Raw genomic sequence first — 18945 nt, forward strand, 5'->3', positions numbered from 1 at the left:
TTCAGAAAAATGTGTGTTGTATGCGTGCTGCTGCTGCTGCTGTGTGTGTGTGTGTGTGTGAGAGAGAGAGAGAGAACATTTTGAGGGGGTAAGGTTGAGTTGGGTTCTGGGAGAGAGCATGGAGTCCACTGTCGAGTCAGAAGATTGTCCTGGATCTGGGGCCCGGGGCTCTGGGCAGAGAACTGGTTCTGTTTGGCTTGACTGTGGGTCTGAGGAGACCCGGGGCCCTTAATTCTATAGAAGGGTCTCAACTCTGGGTGCTCACAGTCCTGTCTCCAGGGTCACTCTGTCCATCCTGGGTCTCCTTTGAAGGGACTTTTTTCTGGGTCTGACAGTTGTTTCTGGGGAAGTGATTAGGGAAGTGTTTGGTGAGGAGCCGGACAGGCCGGTTTCTGGTTTCCTCTGTGATCTTTTCAGAAAAGGAATCCTCGGGACTGGACTGTGAGATAGGGAGGTTAGCGATGAGGGATGGAGCAATTTTCAGGGCAAGAGTTTCTTGGAGATTCTAGTGTCTCGTATGGAGAGTTGTGCACTGAGGCCTAGTACTTGACCAAGACTGCCCGATTCATGGACATGTGGGTTCCTTGGCCTGGGGAAACCTGCTGTACACCCCAGAAAGTAGCGATAGGGATTTCCTTAGAGAGAGAGGGGACACGTGAAGAAGTAAGTGTCCAGTCGAGTGTCCAGTCTTCTCCTGGGCATTGCCTTGACCATGAGCTTGTCACCAAGATTGGATGTCTGCTTTTCTGTCGGGGGTTGTTTGCAGGAGAGTGGAAGGACATGGTCCACAGTTTAAGGGGGAAGAAAGAGAGAGAGGGAGATGAGGAGAATCAGGTGGAGTGTGTGTGTGTGTGTGTGAAGCCCCTACATGGATCTGGATTCCTGTAGAGGTGTACCAAATTGTTCAGTGGGTTGAGTATCAAACAGGAATGGGGAGGAGTGTTGCAGATTTTCCCTCCACCCCACTTGGCTCAGTATTTGGTCAGGAGAAGTCTTGTTTGGATGCAGGCTTTCTTGGGACTGTGTGTGTGGGGATCCAGTGTCACGGGGAGCGAAGAATGGAGAAGGTCCGCTGTCTTGGGTTTCCTTGCCTGGGTGTGCCACCAGAGGTGGATTTTAGGGGAGGTGAAAGCAGGTGTGCTGCAGGAAAAACGGAATGGTTTGTCAATTTGTTTTTTGGTGTTTTTTTCCATTTCCTCTTCAGCTAGCCGAGAGCCCCAATAGCTCTTCTCCTCTCAGGTGATCGATCCTATGATGAATACTGTTGGATTAGAATTTGGAGCCTAGGATTACTGGAAAATGTCATGGAAGGTGAGGAGGAATAAGAGTTTGCTTTTGTTATCAGAAACAAGGATTCTTTGAACTTATGAATTGTCAAGTTGATTTGGCCCGATGATCCGTTTGATGTGTTCACCATGGCTTTAAGCGCCCCGTGCCCCTCCATCTTTGCTGATGGTGAAGAGCACTTCCTGTGCTGAATACAGTGATTTAGCCTTTGAGTGAGTCCTCAACAAACCTTCCAATTTTCTGGTTCCTGGAAGGTCCTGTAGTTGCTGCATTTGCAGATTTTTCAGGAGCAAGGGATGAAAATCAGTCTGTGTTAAGGGATGGACAAATCCATTTTTGTGCGATTTTTTTTTTTTTTAATTTTGTTTCTGCCTCCTCTCCGGTGGAGCATGTTGAGGCATGAAGTGGATAGAGAACTCCCCTGATGCAACACAAAGTGGTGTGGGTAGTTTGATTTTTATAGGTCAAAGTCGGAGGTGGGGCCTAGGCTGGTCCTGCGGGAGGTCTCCTTATAAAAATCAGGTGGCATTCAGGGGATTGTTTTTTGTACTCCATATGTTTTGTAGGAACAGGGGGAAGAAAGTTGAAAAAACTGAGTTGGGTGTGGCTGAACTCTAGTCAACCATGGTGCAACTTCCAGATCACCCGGGGTCCGCACGGCGATGAGAAGGGTGATTCTGCGGCCACAAGAGTAACTGGGTCCAAGGGAAGGTGTTGGCTTTTCAGAAAAATGTGTGTTGTGTGCGTGCCGCTGTGTGTGTGTGTGTGAATGAGAGAGAGAGAGAGCATTTTGATGAGGTAAGGTGGAGTTGGGTTCTGGGAGAGTGTGTGGAGTCCACTGTTGAGTCAGAAGGTTGTCCTGGATCTGGGGCCTGGAGCTCTGGGCAGAGAACTGGTTCTGGTTGGCTTGGCTGTGGGTCTGAGGAGACCCGGGGCCCTTAATTCTATAGAAGGGTCTCAACTCTGGGTGCTCCCAGTCCTGTCTCCAGGGTCACTCTGTACATCCTCGGTCTCCTTTGAAGGGACTTTTTTCTGGGTCTGACGGTTGCTTCCAGGGAAGAGACCAGGGAAGTGTTTGGTGAGAGGCAAGTTTCTGGTTTCCTTGGTTGTCTTTTCAGACAAGGAATTCTGGAGGCTTGAGTGTGAGATATGGATGTCGGTGGGGAGGGATGGAGTAATTTCCAGGGCATGAGTTTCATGGAGATTCTAGTGTCTAGTATGGAGCCTTGTGCACGGAGGCCTAGTACATGACTAGAAAGACTGCCCGAATTATGGAAATGTGAGTGCCTTGGCCTCGGGGAAACCTGCTGTATGCCCCCGAATGTAGCGATAGGGATTTTTCTGGGGAGAGAAGGGTCCCGGGAAGAGGTAGGGTCGAGTGTAGTGTCCAGTCTTTTTCTGGGCATTGCCTTGACCATGAGCTGGTCCCCAGGATTGAATGTCTGCTTTTCTATCAGGAGTGGTTTGCAGGGAGGTGGGAGGACACGGTCCACAATTGAAATGGAAAGAGAGTGAGAGGGAGAGAAGGAGAATCAGGCAGCGTGTGTGTATGTACGTGTGTGTCTGTCCATCTGTCTCACTACTTCAGATAGGTCTGAATTCCTTTAATGGTCTACCTGATTTTTCAAGTAAGATTCCTCGAAATGACGGGTAGTGCCGATTTTCCCCCTTCCCTGTTGATGCAGTATTTGCCTTGGAGAACTCTTGTCCTCTGCATCGAGGCTTTCTTTGGCATGGGTTTGTGGTGCTCTGAGGCGGGGGGTACTAAGTGAGGAAGCTAGGGTGTCTGTGGGTTAAAATCCGTGTATTTATAAGAAGAGGTTGATGTGGTGATGGGTAGAGACCTGTCTCATTTAGAGAAACTGAACGGCTTGCCTTTTTTCCCCCTTTGTCTTTCATCCCCCCCCAGACCACCCTCCTGTCTGCTCCTCATCTCGTATCACAGGGTACCGCAGGAGGGAATTGCGAAATGAAGAAAAGTTCAAGGACTGTCTTGGCAGGTGAGAAGGAATGTCGGTTTTCTCTTGCACTTTGAAACCAGGCTTGGGGGCTTCACTGTCTTTCCAAACTTTCGTCACCAGCTTAATTTGCTTAGGAAACATTTTTCCTGATGTGGCGCGGAGATGACGGACTGTGCGTAACCCCCTCCATTTGCGGTTAGTGAGTCTAGAATTCATCCTAGGACGACTGTCATATTCTCTGTATATTCTGGAAGGTCCCGCATGGGCTGTGTTCCCAGAATTGGAAGGGCGTATTGAGAGAGTTCACCTCCTCGGGAATAGAATTCTGTGTTTTCCTCCTCTCCAAGGAAAGACCAGAGAGCCACCTTGAGGTGTGATGTTGGTCGGGAACAAAGACATCCTTTCTGCCAGTACTCTGTGCAGTTTCTTTTATTGGCCTAGCTAGGAGGCGAGGCATTCCCCAGTCTATCCAGACCCCAGCCTGCATCCTTAGCTGTCATGCGGGCTATGCTGTTTTGATCCACTACCCATTTTTTTTTTTTTGCCAATAGTGGAGAAAAAATGGAAAACGTTCATTTTGGAGTGGGTCCATCTTGTGCCAACGTTGACAATGTACAGAGACCAATTAGAGGCTCCCTGGCTGTGACGATCATCTACATGTGACGGGGAGACAAACAATCCAAGGGAAGGGAACGTGTAGGGCTTTCTGTGTGTGTGTGTGTGAGGGGGACAGAGAGAGAGAGAGAGAGAAAGTGTGAGACACAGCATTGGGAGGGGGTGAGTTTGAGTTGGGTTCAGGGCTAGAGCATGGAGGGTGAGGGGGCCACTGTCGAGTCAGAAGGTTGTCCTGGATCTGGGGGCTGGGGCTCTGGCCAGAGAACTGGTTCTGTTTGGCTTGACTGTGGGTCTGAGGAGACCCTGGGCCCTAAATTCTATAGAAGGATCTCAACTCTGGGTGCTCCCAGTCCTGTCTCCAGGGTCACTCTGTCCATCCTCGGTCTCCTTTGAAGGGACTTTTTTCTGGGTCTGACAGTCGCTTCCAGGGAAGAGACCAGGGAAGTGTTTGTTTGGTGAGGAGCAGCCCAGGCAGGTTTCTGGTTTACATTGTGATGTTTTCAAGAAAGGATGGAGCAATTTTCAGGGCATGGGTTTCATGGAGATTCTAGTGTCTAGTATGGAACGCTGCACGGAGGCCTAGTCTTTGACTAGGATTACCCCAACTATGGAAATGGGAGTACCTTGGCCTGGGGGAACCCTGCTGTACCCTCCAGAAAGTAGCGATAGAGATTTCTCTGGGGAGAGAGGGATCCAGGGAAGATGTAGGGTTCAGTGCAGTGTCCAGTCTTCTTTTTCTGGGCATTTCCTTGATCATGAGCTGGTCCCCAGGATTGGATGTCTGCTTTGCTGTCAGGGGTTGTTTGCAGGGGAGTGTGAGGACACAGTGCACAGTTGAAACGAAAAGAAAGAGAGAGAGGGAGATAAGGAGAATCAGGGAGTGTGTGTGTGTGTGTGTGTGTGTGTGAAGCCCCCACATGGATCTGGATTCCTGTAGTGGTGTACCAAATTGTTCAGTGGGTTAATTATGAAACAGGGATGGGGAGGAGTGTTGCAGATTTTCCCCCCATTCCATTTGGGTCAGTATTTGGTTGGGTGAGGTGGTGTTTGGATGCAGGCTTTCTCGGGATTGGGTGTGAGGGGATCCAGTGTCCTGGAGAAGGAAGAATGGAGAAGTTCTGGTGTTTTGGGTTTCTCTGCCTAGGTTTGCAACCAGAGGTGGATTTTAGGGGAGGTGGAAACCGGTGTGCTGGAGGAAAAATGGAATGGTTTGTGAATTTGGTTTTTGTTTTATTTTTTTTTCATTTCCTTTTCAGCTAGCCCAGAGCCCCAGTTGCTCTTCTCCATTCCCATGGTCCTATGAAGAATACTGTTGGGTTGGAATCTGGAGCCTAGGATCACTTGAAAACGTCATGGAAGGTGAGGAGGAATAGCAGTTTGCTTTTGTCATCAGAAACAAGGATTCTTTGAACTTATGGATTGTCATGTTGATTTGGCCCGATGGTCCGTTCCAAGTGTTCACCGTGGCTTTAAATGCCTCATGCCCCTCCATCTTTGATGATCGTGAAGACCACTGCTTGTGCTGAATACAGTGATTAGCCTTTGAGTGAGTCCTTACCAAACCCTCCAATTTTCTGCTTCCTGGAAAGTCCCGAAGTTGCTCCATTTGCAGATTTTCAGGAGCAAGGGATGAGAATCGGTCTCTCTTATGGGATGGACAAATCTATTTTCTTTGCGTGCATTTTTTAAAAAAATTTATTGCTTCCTCCTCTCTGGTGCAAGATGAGAGAGGCACACTGAGACATGAGGCGGATAGGGAACTCCCACGACGCAACACGAAGTAGTTTGGGTAGTTTGATTTATTGGTCAAAGTTGGAGGCTGGGCCTTAATTGGTCCATCGGGAGGTCCCCTTATAAAATTCAGGTGGCATTCAGGGAATTGTTTTTTGTACTCGGCATGTTTTGTAGGAACAGGGGGAAGAAAGTGGAAAAAACTGAGTTGGGCGTGGCTGACCTCCGGTGAACCATGGCGCAACTTCCAGATCACCCGGGGTCCGCACGGCGATGAGAAGGGTGATTCTGCGGCCACAAGAGTAACTGGATCCAAGAGAAGGTGTTGGCTTTTCAGAAAAATGTGTGTTGTGTCCGTGCTGCTGCTGTGTGTGTGTGTGTGTGTGAGAGAGAGAGAGAGAGCATTTAGAGGGGGTAAGGTTGAGCTGGGTTCTGGGAGAGAGCGTGGAGTCCACTGTCGAGTCAGAAGGTTGTCCTGGATCTGGGGGCCGGGGCTCTGGGCAGAGAACTGGTTCTGTTTGGCTTGACTGTGGGTCTGAGGAGACCCTGGGCCCTTAATTCTATAGAAGGGTCTCAACTCTGGGTGCTCCCAGTCCTGTCTCCAGGGTCACTCTGTCCATCCTCGGTCTCCTTTGAAGGGACTTTTTTCTGGGTATGACCGTTGTTTCTGGGGAAGAGACCAGGCAAGTATTTGGTGAGGAGCACGACAGGCCAGTTTCTGCTTTCCATTGTGATCTTTTCAGAAAAGGAATTGTGGGGACTGTACTGTGAGATAGGGAGGTTAGTGGTGAGGGATTGAGCAATTTTCAGGGCATGAGTTTCTTGGAGATTCTAGTGTCTCGTGTGGAGAGTTGTGTACTGAGGCCTAGTACTTGACGAAGACTGCCCGATTTATGAAAATGTGAGTATCTTGGCCTTGGGGAAACCTGCTGTACACCCCAGAAAGTAGCGATAGGGATTTCCAGAGAGAGAGAGGGGGCACGTGAACAATTAAGGGTCCAGTCGAGTGTCCAGTCTTCTCCTGGGCATTGCCTTGACCATGAGCTTGTCCCCAAGATTGGATGTCTGCTTTTCTGTCAGGGCTTGTTTGCAGGGGAGTGGGAGAATACGGTACACAGTTTAAACAGGAAGAAAGAGAGAGAGGGAGATAAGGAGAATCAGGTGGAGTGTGTGTGTGTGTGTGTTTGTGTGAAGCCCCTACATGGATCTGGATTCCTGTAGTGGTGTACCAAATTGTTCAGTGGGTTGGGTATCAAACAAGAATGGGGAGGAGTGTTGCAGAGTTTTCCTCCACCCCACTTGGCTCAGTATTTGGTCGGGAGAAGTCTTGTTTGGATGCAGGCTTTCTTGGGAATGGGTGTGAGGGGATCCATTGTCCCGGGCAGGGAAGAATGGAGAAGGTCCGCTGTCTTGGGTTTCCTTGCCTGGGTGTGCCACCCGAGGTGGATTTTAGGGGAGGTGGAAGCAGGTGTGCTGCAGGAAAAATGGAATGGGTTGTCAATTTGTTTTTTGGGTTTTTTTTTTCCATTTTCTTTTCAGCTAGCCGAGAGCCCCAATATCTCTTCTCCTCTCTGGTGTTCCTATGAAGAATACTGTTTGGTTGGAATCTGGAGCCTAGGATCACTGGAAAACGTCATGAAAGGTGAGGAGGAATAAGAGTTTGCTTTTGTCATCAGAAACAAGGGTTCTTTGCACTTATGAACGGTCATGTTGATTTGGGCCGATGGTCCGTTCCAAGTGTTCATCATGGCTTTCAATGACTTGTGCTCTCCATCTTTGCTGATTGTGAAGATCACTGCCTGTACTGAATACAGTGATTATCATTTGAGTGAGTCCTCAACTAACACTCCAATTTTCTGGTTCCCGGAAGCTCCTGTAGTTGCTTCATTTGCGGATTGTTCAGGAGCAATGGATGAAAATCAGTGTCTCTCTTAGGGGATGGACGAATCAATGTTTTTGTGTGAATTTTTTTTTGTTTTCAAATTCTGTGGTTTCCTCCTCTGTGGGGGAAGATGAGAGAGACATGTTGAGGCATGGGGTGGATTGGGAACTCCTATGACGCAACACAAAGTAGGCTGGGTAGTTTGATTTTTATGGGTCAAAGTAGGAGGTGGGGCCTTAGCTGGTCCTTCAGGAGGTCCCCTTATAAAATTCAGGTGGGATTCAGGGGATTGTTTTTTGACCTCGGCATGTTGTGTAGGAACAGGAGGAAGAAAGTTGAAAAAACTGAGTTGGGCATGGCTGATCTCCAGTCAACCTTGATGCAACTTGCAGATCACCCGTCGTCCGTAAGGCGGTGAGGAGGGTGATTCTGCGGCCACAAGAATAACTGGATCCAAGGGAAGGTGTTGGGTTTTCAGAAAAATGTGTGTTGTGTGCGTGCTGCTGCTGCTGCTGTGTGTGTGTGTGTGTGAGAGAGAGAGAGAGAACATTTTGAGGGGGTAAGGTTGAGTTGGGTTCTGGGAGAGAGCATGGAGTCCACTGTCGAGTCAGAAGGTTGTCCTTGATCTGGGGCCCGGGGCTCTGGGCAGAGAACTGGTTCTGTTTGGTTTGACTGTGGTTCTGAGGAGGCCCTGGGCCCTGAATTCTATAGAAGGGTCTCAACTCTGGGTGCTCACAGTCCTGTCTCCAGGGCCACTCTGTCCATCCTCAGTCTCCTTTGAAGGGACTTTTTTCTGGGTCTGATGGTCGCTTCCAGGGAAGAGACCAGACAAGTGTTTGGTAAGGAGCAGGACAGGCAGGTTTCTGGTTTCTTTGGTTGTCTTTTCAGACAAGGAATTCTTGGGCCTTGAGTGTGAGATATGGTTGTCAGTGGGGAAGGAAGGAGTAATTTACAGGGCATGAGTTTGATGGAGATTCTAGTGTCTAGTATGGAACACTGTGCACGGAGGCCTAGTACATGAGTAAGACTGCCTGATGTATTCCAATGTGTGTGCCTTGGCCTCGGGGAAACCTGCCGTACGTCTCAGAAAGTAGCAATAGGGATTTCTGTGGGGAGAGAAGGCTCCAGGGAAGAAGTAGGGTCGAGTGTAGTGTCCAGTCTTTTTCTGGGCATTGCCTTGACCATGAGCTGGTCCCCAGGATTGGAAGTCTGCTTTTCTGTCAAGAGTTGTTTGCAGCGAGGTGGGAGGACACGGTCCACAATTGAAATGGAAAGAGAGTGAGAGGGAGAGAAGGAGAATAAGGGAGTGTGTGTGTGTGTGTGTCTGTCCATCTGTCTCACGACTTCAGATAGATCTGGATTCCTTTAACGGTCTACCTGATTTTTCAAGTAAGAGTCCTAGAAATGACGGGTAGTGCCGATTTTCCCCTTTCCCTGTTGATGCAGGATTTGCCTTGGAGAACTCTTGTTATTTGCATGGAGGCTTTCTTTGGCATGGGTTTGTGGTGCTCTGTGGCCGGGGGAACTAAGTGAGGAAGCTAGGGTGTCTGTGGGTTCAAATCTGTTTATTTTTAAGAAGAGGTTGATGTGGTGAAGGGTAGAGACCTGTCTCATTTAAAGAAACTGAACGGCTTGCCTTTTTTCCCCTTTTGTCGTTCATCCCCTCCTCAGACCACCGTCCTGTCTGCTCTTTATCTCGTATCGCAGGGCACCACCTCAGGGAATTGCAAAATGCAGAAAACGTCACGGAATGTCACGACAGGTGAGAAGGAATGTAGGTTTTCCCTGGCACTTTGAAACCAGGCTTCTGGGCTTCATTGTCTTTCCAACCTTTTTTCACCAGCTTTAATCAGGTAGGAAACATTTTTCTTGATGTGGCGCGGCGCCCACAGACTGTGCGCAACCCCTTCCATTTGCAGTTAGTGTAGAATTCATCTTAGGAAGACTCTCGTATTCTCTGAACATTCTGCAAGGTCCCGAATGGACTGCGTTCCCCGAACTGCAAGGGCGTTATTGAGAGACTTCACCTTCTCGGGAATAGAATCCTGTGTTTTCCTCCTCTCCAAGGAAAGACCAGAGAGCCACGGTGAGGTGTACCGTTAGTCGGCAACAAAGACCCCCTTTCTGCCAGTACTCTGTGCAGTTTCGTATATTGGCTCATCTAGGGGCTGACGCATTCCCCAGTCTGTCCGGAAACCCCCGTGAAACCTTAGCTGTCATGTTGGCAGTGATTCTTTGATCCACTCTCCTTCTTTTTTTTGTTTTTTGCCAATGGGGGAAGAAAACGTAAAACTTTCGGTTTGGAGTCGGCCCATCTAGTGCCACTGTCAAAGATGTACAGAGACAAATTGGAGGCTCCCTGGCTGCAATGATCATCTGCATGTGATGAAGAGAAAAGCAGAATCCAAGGGAAGGGAATGTGTTGGGCTTTCTCTCTGTGTGTGTGTGTGTGTGTGTGTGTGTGTGTGTGTGTGTGTGAGAGACAGCATTTTGAGGAGGTGAGGTTGATTTGGGTTCCGAGAGAGAGGCTGGAGGCCGAGGAGGCCACTGTCGAGTCAGAAATTTGTCCTGGATCGGGGGCCGGGGCTCTGGGCAGAGAACTGGTTCTGTTTGGCTTGACTGTGGGTCTGAGGAGACCCTGGGCCCTTAATTCTATAGAAAGTTCTCAACTCTGGGTGCTCCCAGTCCTGTCTCCAGGGTCACTCTGTCCATCCTTAGTTTCCTTTGAAAGGACTTTTTTCTGGCTCTGACAGTCGCTTCCAGGGAAGAGACCCGGGAAGTGTTTGAAGAGCAGCACAGGCAGATTTCTGCTTTTCTTTGTGATCTTTTCAGAAAAGGAATCCTGGGGAATGAAGTGTGCGATATGGAGGTCAGTGGTGAGGGAATAGAGCAATTTTCAGGGCATGAGATTCTAGTGTCTAGTACGGAACACTGTACTGAGGCCTAGTCCTTGACTGGGACTGCCCGAACTATGGAAATAGGACTGGGTGTGAGGGGATCCCGTGTCACAGGCAGGGAAGAATAGAGAAGCTTCTCTGGTGTCTTGGGTTTCCTTGCCTGTGTTTTGTCACCAGAGGTGGATTTTAGGGAAGGTGGAAGCAGGTGTGCAGTAGGAAAAATGGAATGGTTTGTCCATTTGTTTTTTTGTTTCCATTTCCTTTTCAGGTAGCCCAGAGCCCCACTAGCTTTTCTCTACTCCCATGGTCCTGTGAAGAATATACTGTTGGCTTGGAATTTGGAGCTTAGGATCACTTCAATAATGTCATGGAAGGTGAGGGGCAATAACAGTTTGCTTTTGTCATCAGAAACAAGGATTCTTTGAACTTCTGGATTGTCATGTTGAATTGGCCCGCTGGTCCGTTCCAAGCGTTCACCATGGCTGTAAACGCCTCGTGCCCCTCCATCTTTGCTGATGGTGAAGAGCACTTCCTGTGCTGAATACAGTGATTAGCCTTTGAGTGAGCCCTCACCCAACCTTCCCATTTTCTGGTTCCTGGAAGGTCCTGGAGTTGCTGCATTTGCAGATGTTTCAGGAGCAAGGGAAGAAAATCAGTCTGTTTTACGGGATGGACAAATCAATTTTTTATGTGATTTTTTTTTTTTTTTCACTTTTGTTGCTGCCTCCTCTCTGGTGGAGCATGTTGAGGTGGATAGGGAACTCCCCTGATGCAACAAAAAGTAGGGTGGGTAGTTTTGATTTTAATGGGTCAAAGTAGGAGGTGGGGCCTTAGCTGGTCCATCGGGAGGTCTCCTTATAAAATTCAGGCGGCATTCAGGGGATTGTTTTTTGTCCTCCACATGTTTTGTAGGAACAGGAGGAAGAAAGTTCACAAAACTGAGTTTCACGTGGCTGAACTCCAGTCAACCATGGTGCAACTTCCAGATCGCCTGGGGTCCGTACGGTGATGAGGAGGGTGACTCTGTGGCCACAAGAATACCTGGATCCAAGGGAAGGTGTTGTGTTTTCAGAAAAATGTGTGTTGTGTGCGTGCCTCTGTGTGTTTGTGTCTGTGTGTGTGTGTGTGTGAGAGAGAGAGAGAGCATTTTGAGGGTGTAAGGTTGAGTTGGGTTTTGGGAGAGAAGGAGGAGGCCACTGTCGAGTCAGAAGGTCTTCCTGGATCTGGGGGCCGGGGCTCTGGGCAGAGATCTGGTTCTGTTTGGCTTGGCTGTGGGTCCGAGGAGACCCGGGGCCCTTAATTCTATAGAAGGGTCTCAACTCTGGGTGCTCCCAGTCCTGTCTCCAGGGTCACTCTGTCCATCCTCGGTCTCCTTTGAAGGGACTTTTTTCTGGGTCTGACAGTGGTTTCCAGCAAAGAGACCCGGGAAATGTTCGGTGAGCAGAAAGGCAGCTTCTTGTTTTATCGGTCATCTTTTTAGATGAGAATTCTGGGGACTCGAGTGTGAGATATGGATGTCTGTGAGAGGATTGGAATAGCCTGCAGGGTATGAGTTTCATGGAGAATGTAGCATCAAGTCGGGAGCTTCACACCGTGAGGCCTAGTACCCGCCTCGGTCTGCCCTCTATCCAGAAATGTGGGATCTCCTTGGCCTCGCGGGCAAGCCGTCCTCTACCGCAGAGAGCCGCGTCGGGGATGTTTGTAGGGAGAGAGGGGTCGTGTGAAGGAGTGGGGTCGAGTCTGGTGTCCGGTATCATCCCAGGCTCTGTTTTGACTGTGACTTGGTCCCCAAGGTTGGATCTTTGCTCATTTGGAAGGGGTTGTTTGTAGCGCAGTGGGAGGGCACGGTCATCAGTTTAAATGGAAAGAAAAAGAGAGGGAGAGAAGGTGAATGAGAGGGTTCGTATGTGCACGTCTGTATGTTCAGACTCCAGATGGCTGTGGATTTCTGTAGTCGTCAGCCGAATTATAAGTAGACCGAGTAGAAATCAGGGGCCGGGAGGGGTGTCGTCAGTTTTTCCCGACCTCTTTTGCATCAGCCTCAGCCCAGGAGAGGTATCGAAGTTTGGATGTAGGCCTTCTCACGTCTAGGTGTGAGGCGATCCAGGGTCTGGGGAGGGAAGAATAGAGAATCTTGGGGGTTTTTGGTTGTTCTTGCCCCAGTTTGCACCGAGAAGGTGAATCGCGGGTGGTAGAATCAGGTGTTCTGTAGGAAAAACTAAGCGGTTGGTCAATTCTGTTTACTTGTTTTTGCACTGCCTTTCCAGTTAGCTCAGAGCCCCCTTAATTTTCTTCCTTCTCCTCATCCTCTGAAGAATAGTGCCGGGAGGAATCGGGAAGAATCCGAAACGATCGGCTCGGTGTGGGCGGATCCCGTGCCAACGTCGACGATAGATACAGACCCTTTGGAGGCTCCTTGCGTCAGAGGAGTACGAACGTATGACGGGAAGAAAAAGAGAAAGCAAGGGTCGGTGTTGGGCTTGGAGACATTTTTTTGTTTGTTCGTTCATGTGTATGTGTATGAGAGAGAGAGAGATCCTTTAGAAGGCGTTGAGGTAGACGTGGGTTTGGGGAGAGAACAAGGTGCCCACTGTATAGTCAGAATGTCGTTCTGGATCTGGGGGTTAGGTAGGGTTTTCTGCAGGGAACTTGTTCTGTTTCCCTTGTTGGAGGATCTGAGGAGATCCAGTGCCCTTAATTCTATAGAAGGGTTTCACCTCTGGGTGCTCACAGTCTCGTCTCCAGAGTCATTCTGTCCATCCTGTCGCCTTTGAAGGGACTTTTTCTATGGCCGTGGCAGTGGCTTGCAGGGAAGAGTTCAGTAGGTATCTGGTTCCTGGGTCATCTTTTCAGACAAGGAATCCTGGGCATTTAATGTGAGATATGGAAGTCAGTGGTGAGGGATGGAGTCATTTGCAGGGCACGAGTTTTATGGCGATTTCATGAGGGAGCCTTGTACAGTGAGCCTCAGGGGTTTACTACGATTGTCCTCTCTAGGGAAATGTGCGGTATCTTTGGTCTTGGGCCAAGCAGCCGGCTACCCCCAAAACTAGCAGCAGGGATTTCTCTGGGGAGAGAGGGGTCAAGTGAAGGAGTAGGGTGGAGTCTAGTGTCCAGTTTTCTCCTGGGCTTTGCCTTGAACACTCGTCGCTCCTAAAGATGGAGGGGTGTGTTTCTGTGTCAGGGCTTGTTTCCAGGGGAGAGGGCGGACACGGTCCACAGGTAAACTGCAAGGGCCTGAGAGAGGGCGAGAAGGAGAGTGAGTGTGTATGTATAGGTCTGTCTGTCAAGTTATCAGATTCATCTGGATTCCTATAGGGGTCTCCCAGAAATTTAAGTAGGTTGAGTAGAAACCTGGGGTGGCGAGGAGGGTAGTGGGTTTTTCGCCCATCTTTTTGGGTGAGCCCACGCCCGGGAGCGGTTCGATAGTTTGGACGAAGGCCTTCTCGTGGCCGGGTGTGAGGCGATGCATCGGTCGGGAGGCGAGAATAGAGAAGCTGGAATGTTTTTGTTTGCCCTTGTCCTTGCGTGCAGCGAACAGTTGATTTGGGGGTGGTAGAATCACGTGTGCTGTAGGAAAAAGGGAATGGTTGGTCTCTTTGTTTTTTTTTTGCATTTTATCTTCAGCCAGCGCAGAGCCCCACCCGCTCTTCCTCACTCCCACGGTCCTCCGCAGAATGGTAGCCGGGAGGCATCCGGACGAACGTGCCACGATCAAGTCGATGTGGGCCTATCTCTCGGCGACGTCGAAGATACACACGGACCATTCGGAGGAAACCCGGCTCTGAGGGTCACGAAGCCATGACGGGAAGAAAACCAGAAGCCAAGGCAAGGTGTTGGGTTTAGTGAATTTTTGTGTGTGTGAGAGAGGGAGCATTTTGAAGGGGGTGTGGTAGAGTTGGGTTTGGGGAGAGAACGAGGAGGCCACTGTCGAGTCAGAAGGTGGTCCTGGATCTGGGGGCCGGGACTCTGGGCAGAGAACTGGTTCTGCTTGGCTTGACTGTGGGTCCGAGGAGACCCGGGGCCCTAAATTCTATAGAAGGGTCTCAACTCTGGGTGCTCCCAGTCCTGTCTCCAGGGTCATTCTGTCCATCCTCGGTCTCCGTTGAAGGGACTTGTTCCTGGGTCTGATAGTCGCTTCCAGGGAAGAGACCAGGGAAGCGTTTGTTTGGTGAGGAGCTGGACAGGCAGGTTCCCGGTTATTTTTGGCCTAGTGTCGGCAGAACTTTGTGGATTTTAGTGTGAGATGGATGACAGGGTTGAGCGATGGATCGAGTCGCAGGCAACGAATCTCACAGAGAGTCCGGCGTCGAGTCGGGAGCCTCGCACTCTGAGGTCCACTCCTCGAATCGGACCGCCCTCTATCGGGAAAAGTGGGATCTCCTCGGCCTCGGGAGAAACTCGTCATCTCCCCCAGAGACACGGGCTGGGGATTTTTGTGGGGAGAGACGGGTCGGGTGAAGGAGTAGGATGGAGCCTAGCGTCCACCGTCTTCGTTTGCGTCGCTCGGACCGTGAGTCGCTCCGAAGCGTCGGGAGTTCTCCGACCCGGCCGGGGTCGTTTCCAGGGGAGCGGGAAGACACGGTCCACGGTCAAACCGCAAATCGCCGAGGGAGCGAGGGACGGAGAATGAGAGAGCGTGTATGTGTCTGTCTGGGTGTCAAGACCCCAGATTGATGTGGAGGCCTGTAGTGGCTTAGACGCATTTTAAGGAGGTAGAGTAGAAAACAGGGATGGGGAGGGGTGTAGTGGGTTTTTTCCCCACTCCTGTCGGGTCAGCCTATGTCCAGGAGAGAATGCAGGCCTTACCGCGATTGGGCATGAGGCGGTCCGGTGGCTGAGGAAGGGAACGATAGAGAAGTTTGCGTGTGTTGGGTTGTCCTTGCCTGGGTTTGCCTCCAGAAGTGGATTTGGGGGTGATGGAGTCGGGTGAATTGTAGAAAAACTGCATCCTCTCAACCCAAATTTATTTATTCCCTTTTAGTTTGTTAGTCTAGAGCGGCCTCACCTCCTCTCCACTACCATGGTCATGTCACTAAGGAGTGTTTGGAGGAATCTTGAGCTTTGCATCACTTCTCCCTACGTCCAGGTAGGGGAAGAGTCGTAATACTTTGCGCTGGTCATCAGAAATAAGGTTTCTTGGAACTCACGGAGTGTCAAGTTTGTCGGGTTGCCCCTCTGTTCAAAGTGTTTCGTTGGCGTTGCTTGTGGGTCTGAGGAGCACCGGGATGTTTGTGTCCTTCCTTCTTTGATGATCGTGAAGATCCCTGCTCTTAGTTAATAAGGTCATCAGGCCCCGAGTCGGTCCCGAACAAGTCTTCCAATCTTTCGGTCCCGAGATGGACCTGTCGTTGCTCTGTCTGCAGAGTTTTTAGCAGCAATGGATGAAAATCAGCCTCTCTCACGAGAGGGACGAAGAAATTTATTCATGTGTGAAAGGTTTTTGGTTTTTATTTTTAATTTTGTCGCTTCCTCTTCTCCGGAGGATGGCGAGAGCGTCACTTGAACGTATGAGGTGGATCGCGAACTCACACGTGACGGCACAAAGTCGTTTTTGTAGTTTGATGTATCTGTTGAAGTAGAAGGTGGTACCTTCCCAGGTTCCATAGGGCGGTCCCCTTGGGGAACCAAAAAAAAAAAAATCAAGTCACATTTTCGGTCCTATCCAAAGGATGACGAGAGAAGCACGTTGCGATTCTCTGGCCCGCCTGGTCTGGAGCAAACACCCTTTTCCTGCCAAGGACTCTGTTGAGTTTCTTTGTTTGGCCTAGGTAGGAGGAGAAGCCTTCGCCACTGAATTTGGGGACTCTCTTCAAATATCAGCTGTCACGTGGGGCACGTGTTTTGATGCACCATCACTTTTGCCAGTAGGGTGAAGAACCCGAAGCCATCGGCTGGGTGTGGGCCCCTATCGTGCTAACGTGGATGCTGTATACGGGTCACTTGGAGTCTCCCTGGTTCCGAGGATCATCCCCATGTGGTGGGGAGAATTACTGAATCCAAGGGAAGGTGTGGGGGTTTGTGAATCTGTGTGTGTGTGTGTGTGAGCATTTTGAGGGGGTCAGGTCGAGTCGGGTTCCGGCAGAGAGCCGGAGGCCGAGGAGGGCACCGTAGCGTCGGAATGCGGTCCCGGATCCGCCGGCCGGGGCTCCGGGTAGAGCATCGGTTCGGTTTGGCTCGCCTCTGGGTCCGAGGAGACCCCGGGCCTGAATTCTATAGAAGGGTCTCGACTCCGGGTGCTCACGGTCCCTTCTCCGGGGTCATTCCGTGTATCCTCGGTCTCCTTTGAAGGGGCTCTTTTCCGGGTCTGACGGTGGCTTCCAGGGAAGAGACCAGGGAAGTGTTTTGTCGAGGAGCACGACAGTTAGGTTTGTGGTTTCCTGGGTCATCTTTTTAGGCAAGGAATCCTGGAGACTTGAGGGTGAGATTGGGATGTCAGTGGTGGGGGATGGGGTCATCTTTAGGGCATGGGTTTCTCGGAGATGGTAGTGTCCAGTATGGAGCCTCGCACACTGAGGCCTAGTCCTTGACTTGGACTGACCTACAAATGGAAATGGGGAGCCTCCTTGGCCTTGGGGCAAGTGGCTTTCTATTCTGGAAATTAGAGATAGGGATTTTTTGGGGTGGAGAGAGGGTGGAATCTCGTGTGTAGTCTTTTCCAGGGCATTGTCTTCGGGATCGGCCGGTTCTCTAGATGGGGGGTCTCTGCTTTTCCGTCGGGGGTCGTTTACAGGTTAGCGGGTGGACACGGTCAATCGCGATCCCGCCGGTCCCCGAGAGGGGAGAGAAGGACAATGAGAGCGTGTGTATGGATAGGCCTCTACGTCCAGATCCCAGATTCCATCCGGTCCAGTCCGTGGCGCCCTCGTCCCTCTCCGTTCCTAGAGGCGTCATCCGACCGGATCACGGCGGGTGAGAAGAAATTCCCTCGGGCTCTCCGTCCCAGTCATCGCGCCGAGTCCCGTGGGCAGAGCATCTCCCGGCTTCCCTAGGTCACGCACTCTGTGCGGTCGCCCCCGTGGCGTCTCGACTCCTGAACCGACCCCCCCACCCCACCCCAATGTCAAATATGGGACTGTTGACGTCAAGATCTCGTACTTCACAAGTAGGAAATGAGCATGATGCTTTTTCCTCGATGTTCTAGGGAGTACCGAAGTATGGGCATTGAGGCTTTCTTCCACAGAATATGTAGAATTTGTCCCTCCCATCCCCACAGCACATATGTATATATCTGTATATATATGTATTTGTAATTTATTTATATTAACATCTGCCTTCCCCTCTAGACCGTGAGCTTGTTGTGGACAGTAGGCAGCGATTACAGTGAGGAGAGTAGCGCCTGAAGCGGTCGGCAAAGGAGAATCGGGCCTCGGACGCACAGCCTCGCCTACCGGCCCCCGGCTCCCGGTCTAGCACGGGCCGCCCGAAGCGGCCTCGCCTTCAGTCGGCTGGCACGGGAGCCTTTTTTTCATGTCCGTCAGCCAAGGGGTCCTTTCTGGGGAGATCGCGGATGGACACGGCAATTGTGAAGATGGGACTCGGACCAGCTGGAGCGGAGCCCTCTCGGTAGAATTAGGAGGGCTCTGGAATTCGAAATGAACTTTAAGGACACGTGTCGGAATGTAAAATTGGGTGTGTGTGTGTGGGGGGGGGGTGTCTTTGAGTGTGTGGGTGTGTGTCTGTGTGTCGGTGAGAACGCCTCGGGGGAGCGAGTGTCAGCGACGTGGCGGGAAGGAGTAGGGAAGAAGAGGAGCTGTGTGTCGTCCTCGGCATCTATCTCCCGATAGGTCAGACCCGGGCTCCGGGCCGGGACCGGGTCCGGTGAGGTTGGGCGGTGGGTGTGAGGAGACCGGGGAATTTGAAATATCTAGCAGGGTCTACGCTCTGCGTGTTCCAGCGTCCCTTTCTGAGTCACACCGTCCATCCTCCGTGTACCACAAAGGGTATTTTTCATCATCCCGGTGGTTCCCGGTAGCGAGATGGGCGGGTGGCCCGTCACCTGAAGAGGGATGGGGGAGATGACGCTTTTGTCGTCCTCACGGGTAAATCTATGCCGAGGAGCGGCGCGTGAGCCGGACGTCTCTAGAGAGAGATGGAACGAGAGGTCGGGTGCTTCGATCGCTCGGAGCGAGGTTTTGAGTCGGGAGGCCTCATCTCGGTGGCTGGAGATGTGAAAAAGGAGCCGGCCTGTCTCCAGCACGGTATGGTGTCTCGTGTAGCGGGCGGACCTGGGGTTGCTCGGGGCTATCGGAGGTAGGGAAAGATATTGAGGAGAAAAGACTATCGAGGAAGTCTAGCATGGATTGTAATCGGTCCAATTACAGGGGCGGATGTGGTTCGGGGGACTCTGGGTGGCTCCTCGAGAATGGAGAGTCTCCCAGAAAAGCACTGGGTGTCTGTGACTCGAGGGAGAGCAGCAGAATCCTCAGGAAGAGAAAATGCGTGTGGGTGTCTGTATGCACGTGCGTGTGCGAATACTTGCTTCTTCTTCGGTATCAACTCGACCCATTCTACAGTCGTACTAGATACGGTGCCGTGGATCCAGTTTGGAGCCAGGGGGCGTTAGGTCCCT

General features: G+C 50.9%; 3 long non-coding RNA genes across 7 annotated transcripts in view; all 3 read left to right on the forward strand.

The window, feature by feature from the left end:
* Nucleotides 1–5158, forward strand: part of LOC114812202 — a 47411-nt gene extending 42253 nt beyond the window's left edge. For both annotated transcript variants that reach the window (XR_003759854.1, XR_003759852.1), the window contains exons 4-5: nucleotides 3197–3287; nucleotides 5120–5158. This is a non-coding gene — a long non-coding RNA (uncharacterized LOC114812202). The remainder of the gene's footprint in view (nucleotides 1–3196; nucleotides 3288–5119) is intronic.
* A 23-nt stretch (nucleotides 5159–5181) lies between these two features.
* LOC114812201 lies at nucleotides 5182–14200 on the forward strand. 4 transcript variants are annotated; one of them, XR_003759850.2, is made up of 9 exons: nucleotides 5182–5222; nucleotides 5772–5916; nucleotides 7134–7236; nucleotides 9184–9238; nucleotides 9450–9562; nucleotides 10642–10747; nucleotides 11286–11430; nucleotides 12689–12840; nucleotides 14001–14200. It is a non-coding gene; the product is annotated as an uncharacterized LOC114812201 (long non-coding RNA). The 4 variants fall into 4 exon arrangements; XR_003759849.2 differs by lacking the exon at nucleotides 9450–9562 and having other exon boundaries at nucleotides 9148–9238; XR_003759848.2 differs by lacking the exon at nucleotides 9450–9562.
* A 1008-nt stretch (nucleotides 14201–15208) lies between these two features.
* On the forward strand, nucleotides 15209–17988 carry LOC114812204. The gene is made up of 2 exons (XR_003759856.1): nucleotides 15209–15462; nucleotides 17660–17988. It is a non-coding gene; the product is annotated as an uncharacterized LOC114812204 (long non-coding RNA).
* The last annotated feature ends 957 nt before the right edge of the window (nucleotides 17989–18945 follow it).

The sequence above is a fragment of the Ornithorhynchus anatinus genome, chromosome 5, assembly GCF_004115215.2.
Source record: "Ornithorhynchus anatinus isolate Pmale09 chromosome 5, mOrnAna1.pri.v4, whole genome shotgun sequence".
Lineage (NCBI taxonomy): Eukaryota > Metazoa > Chordata > Mammalia > Monotremata > Ornithorhynchidae > Ornithorhynchus > Ornithorhynchus anatinus.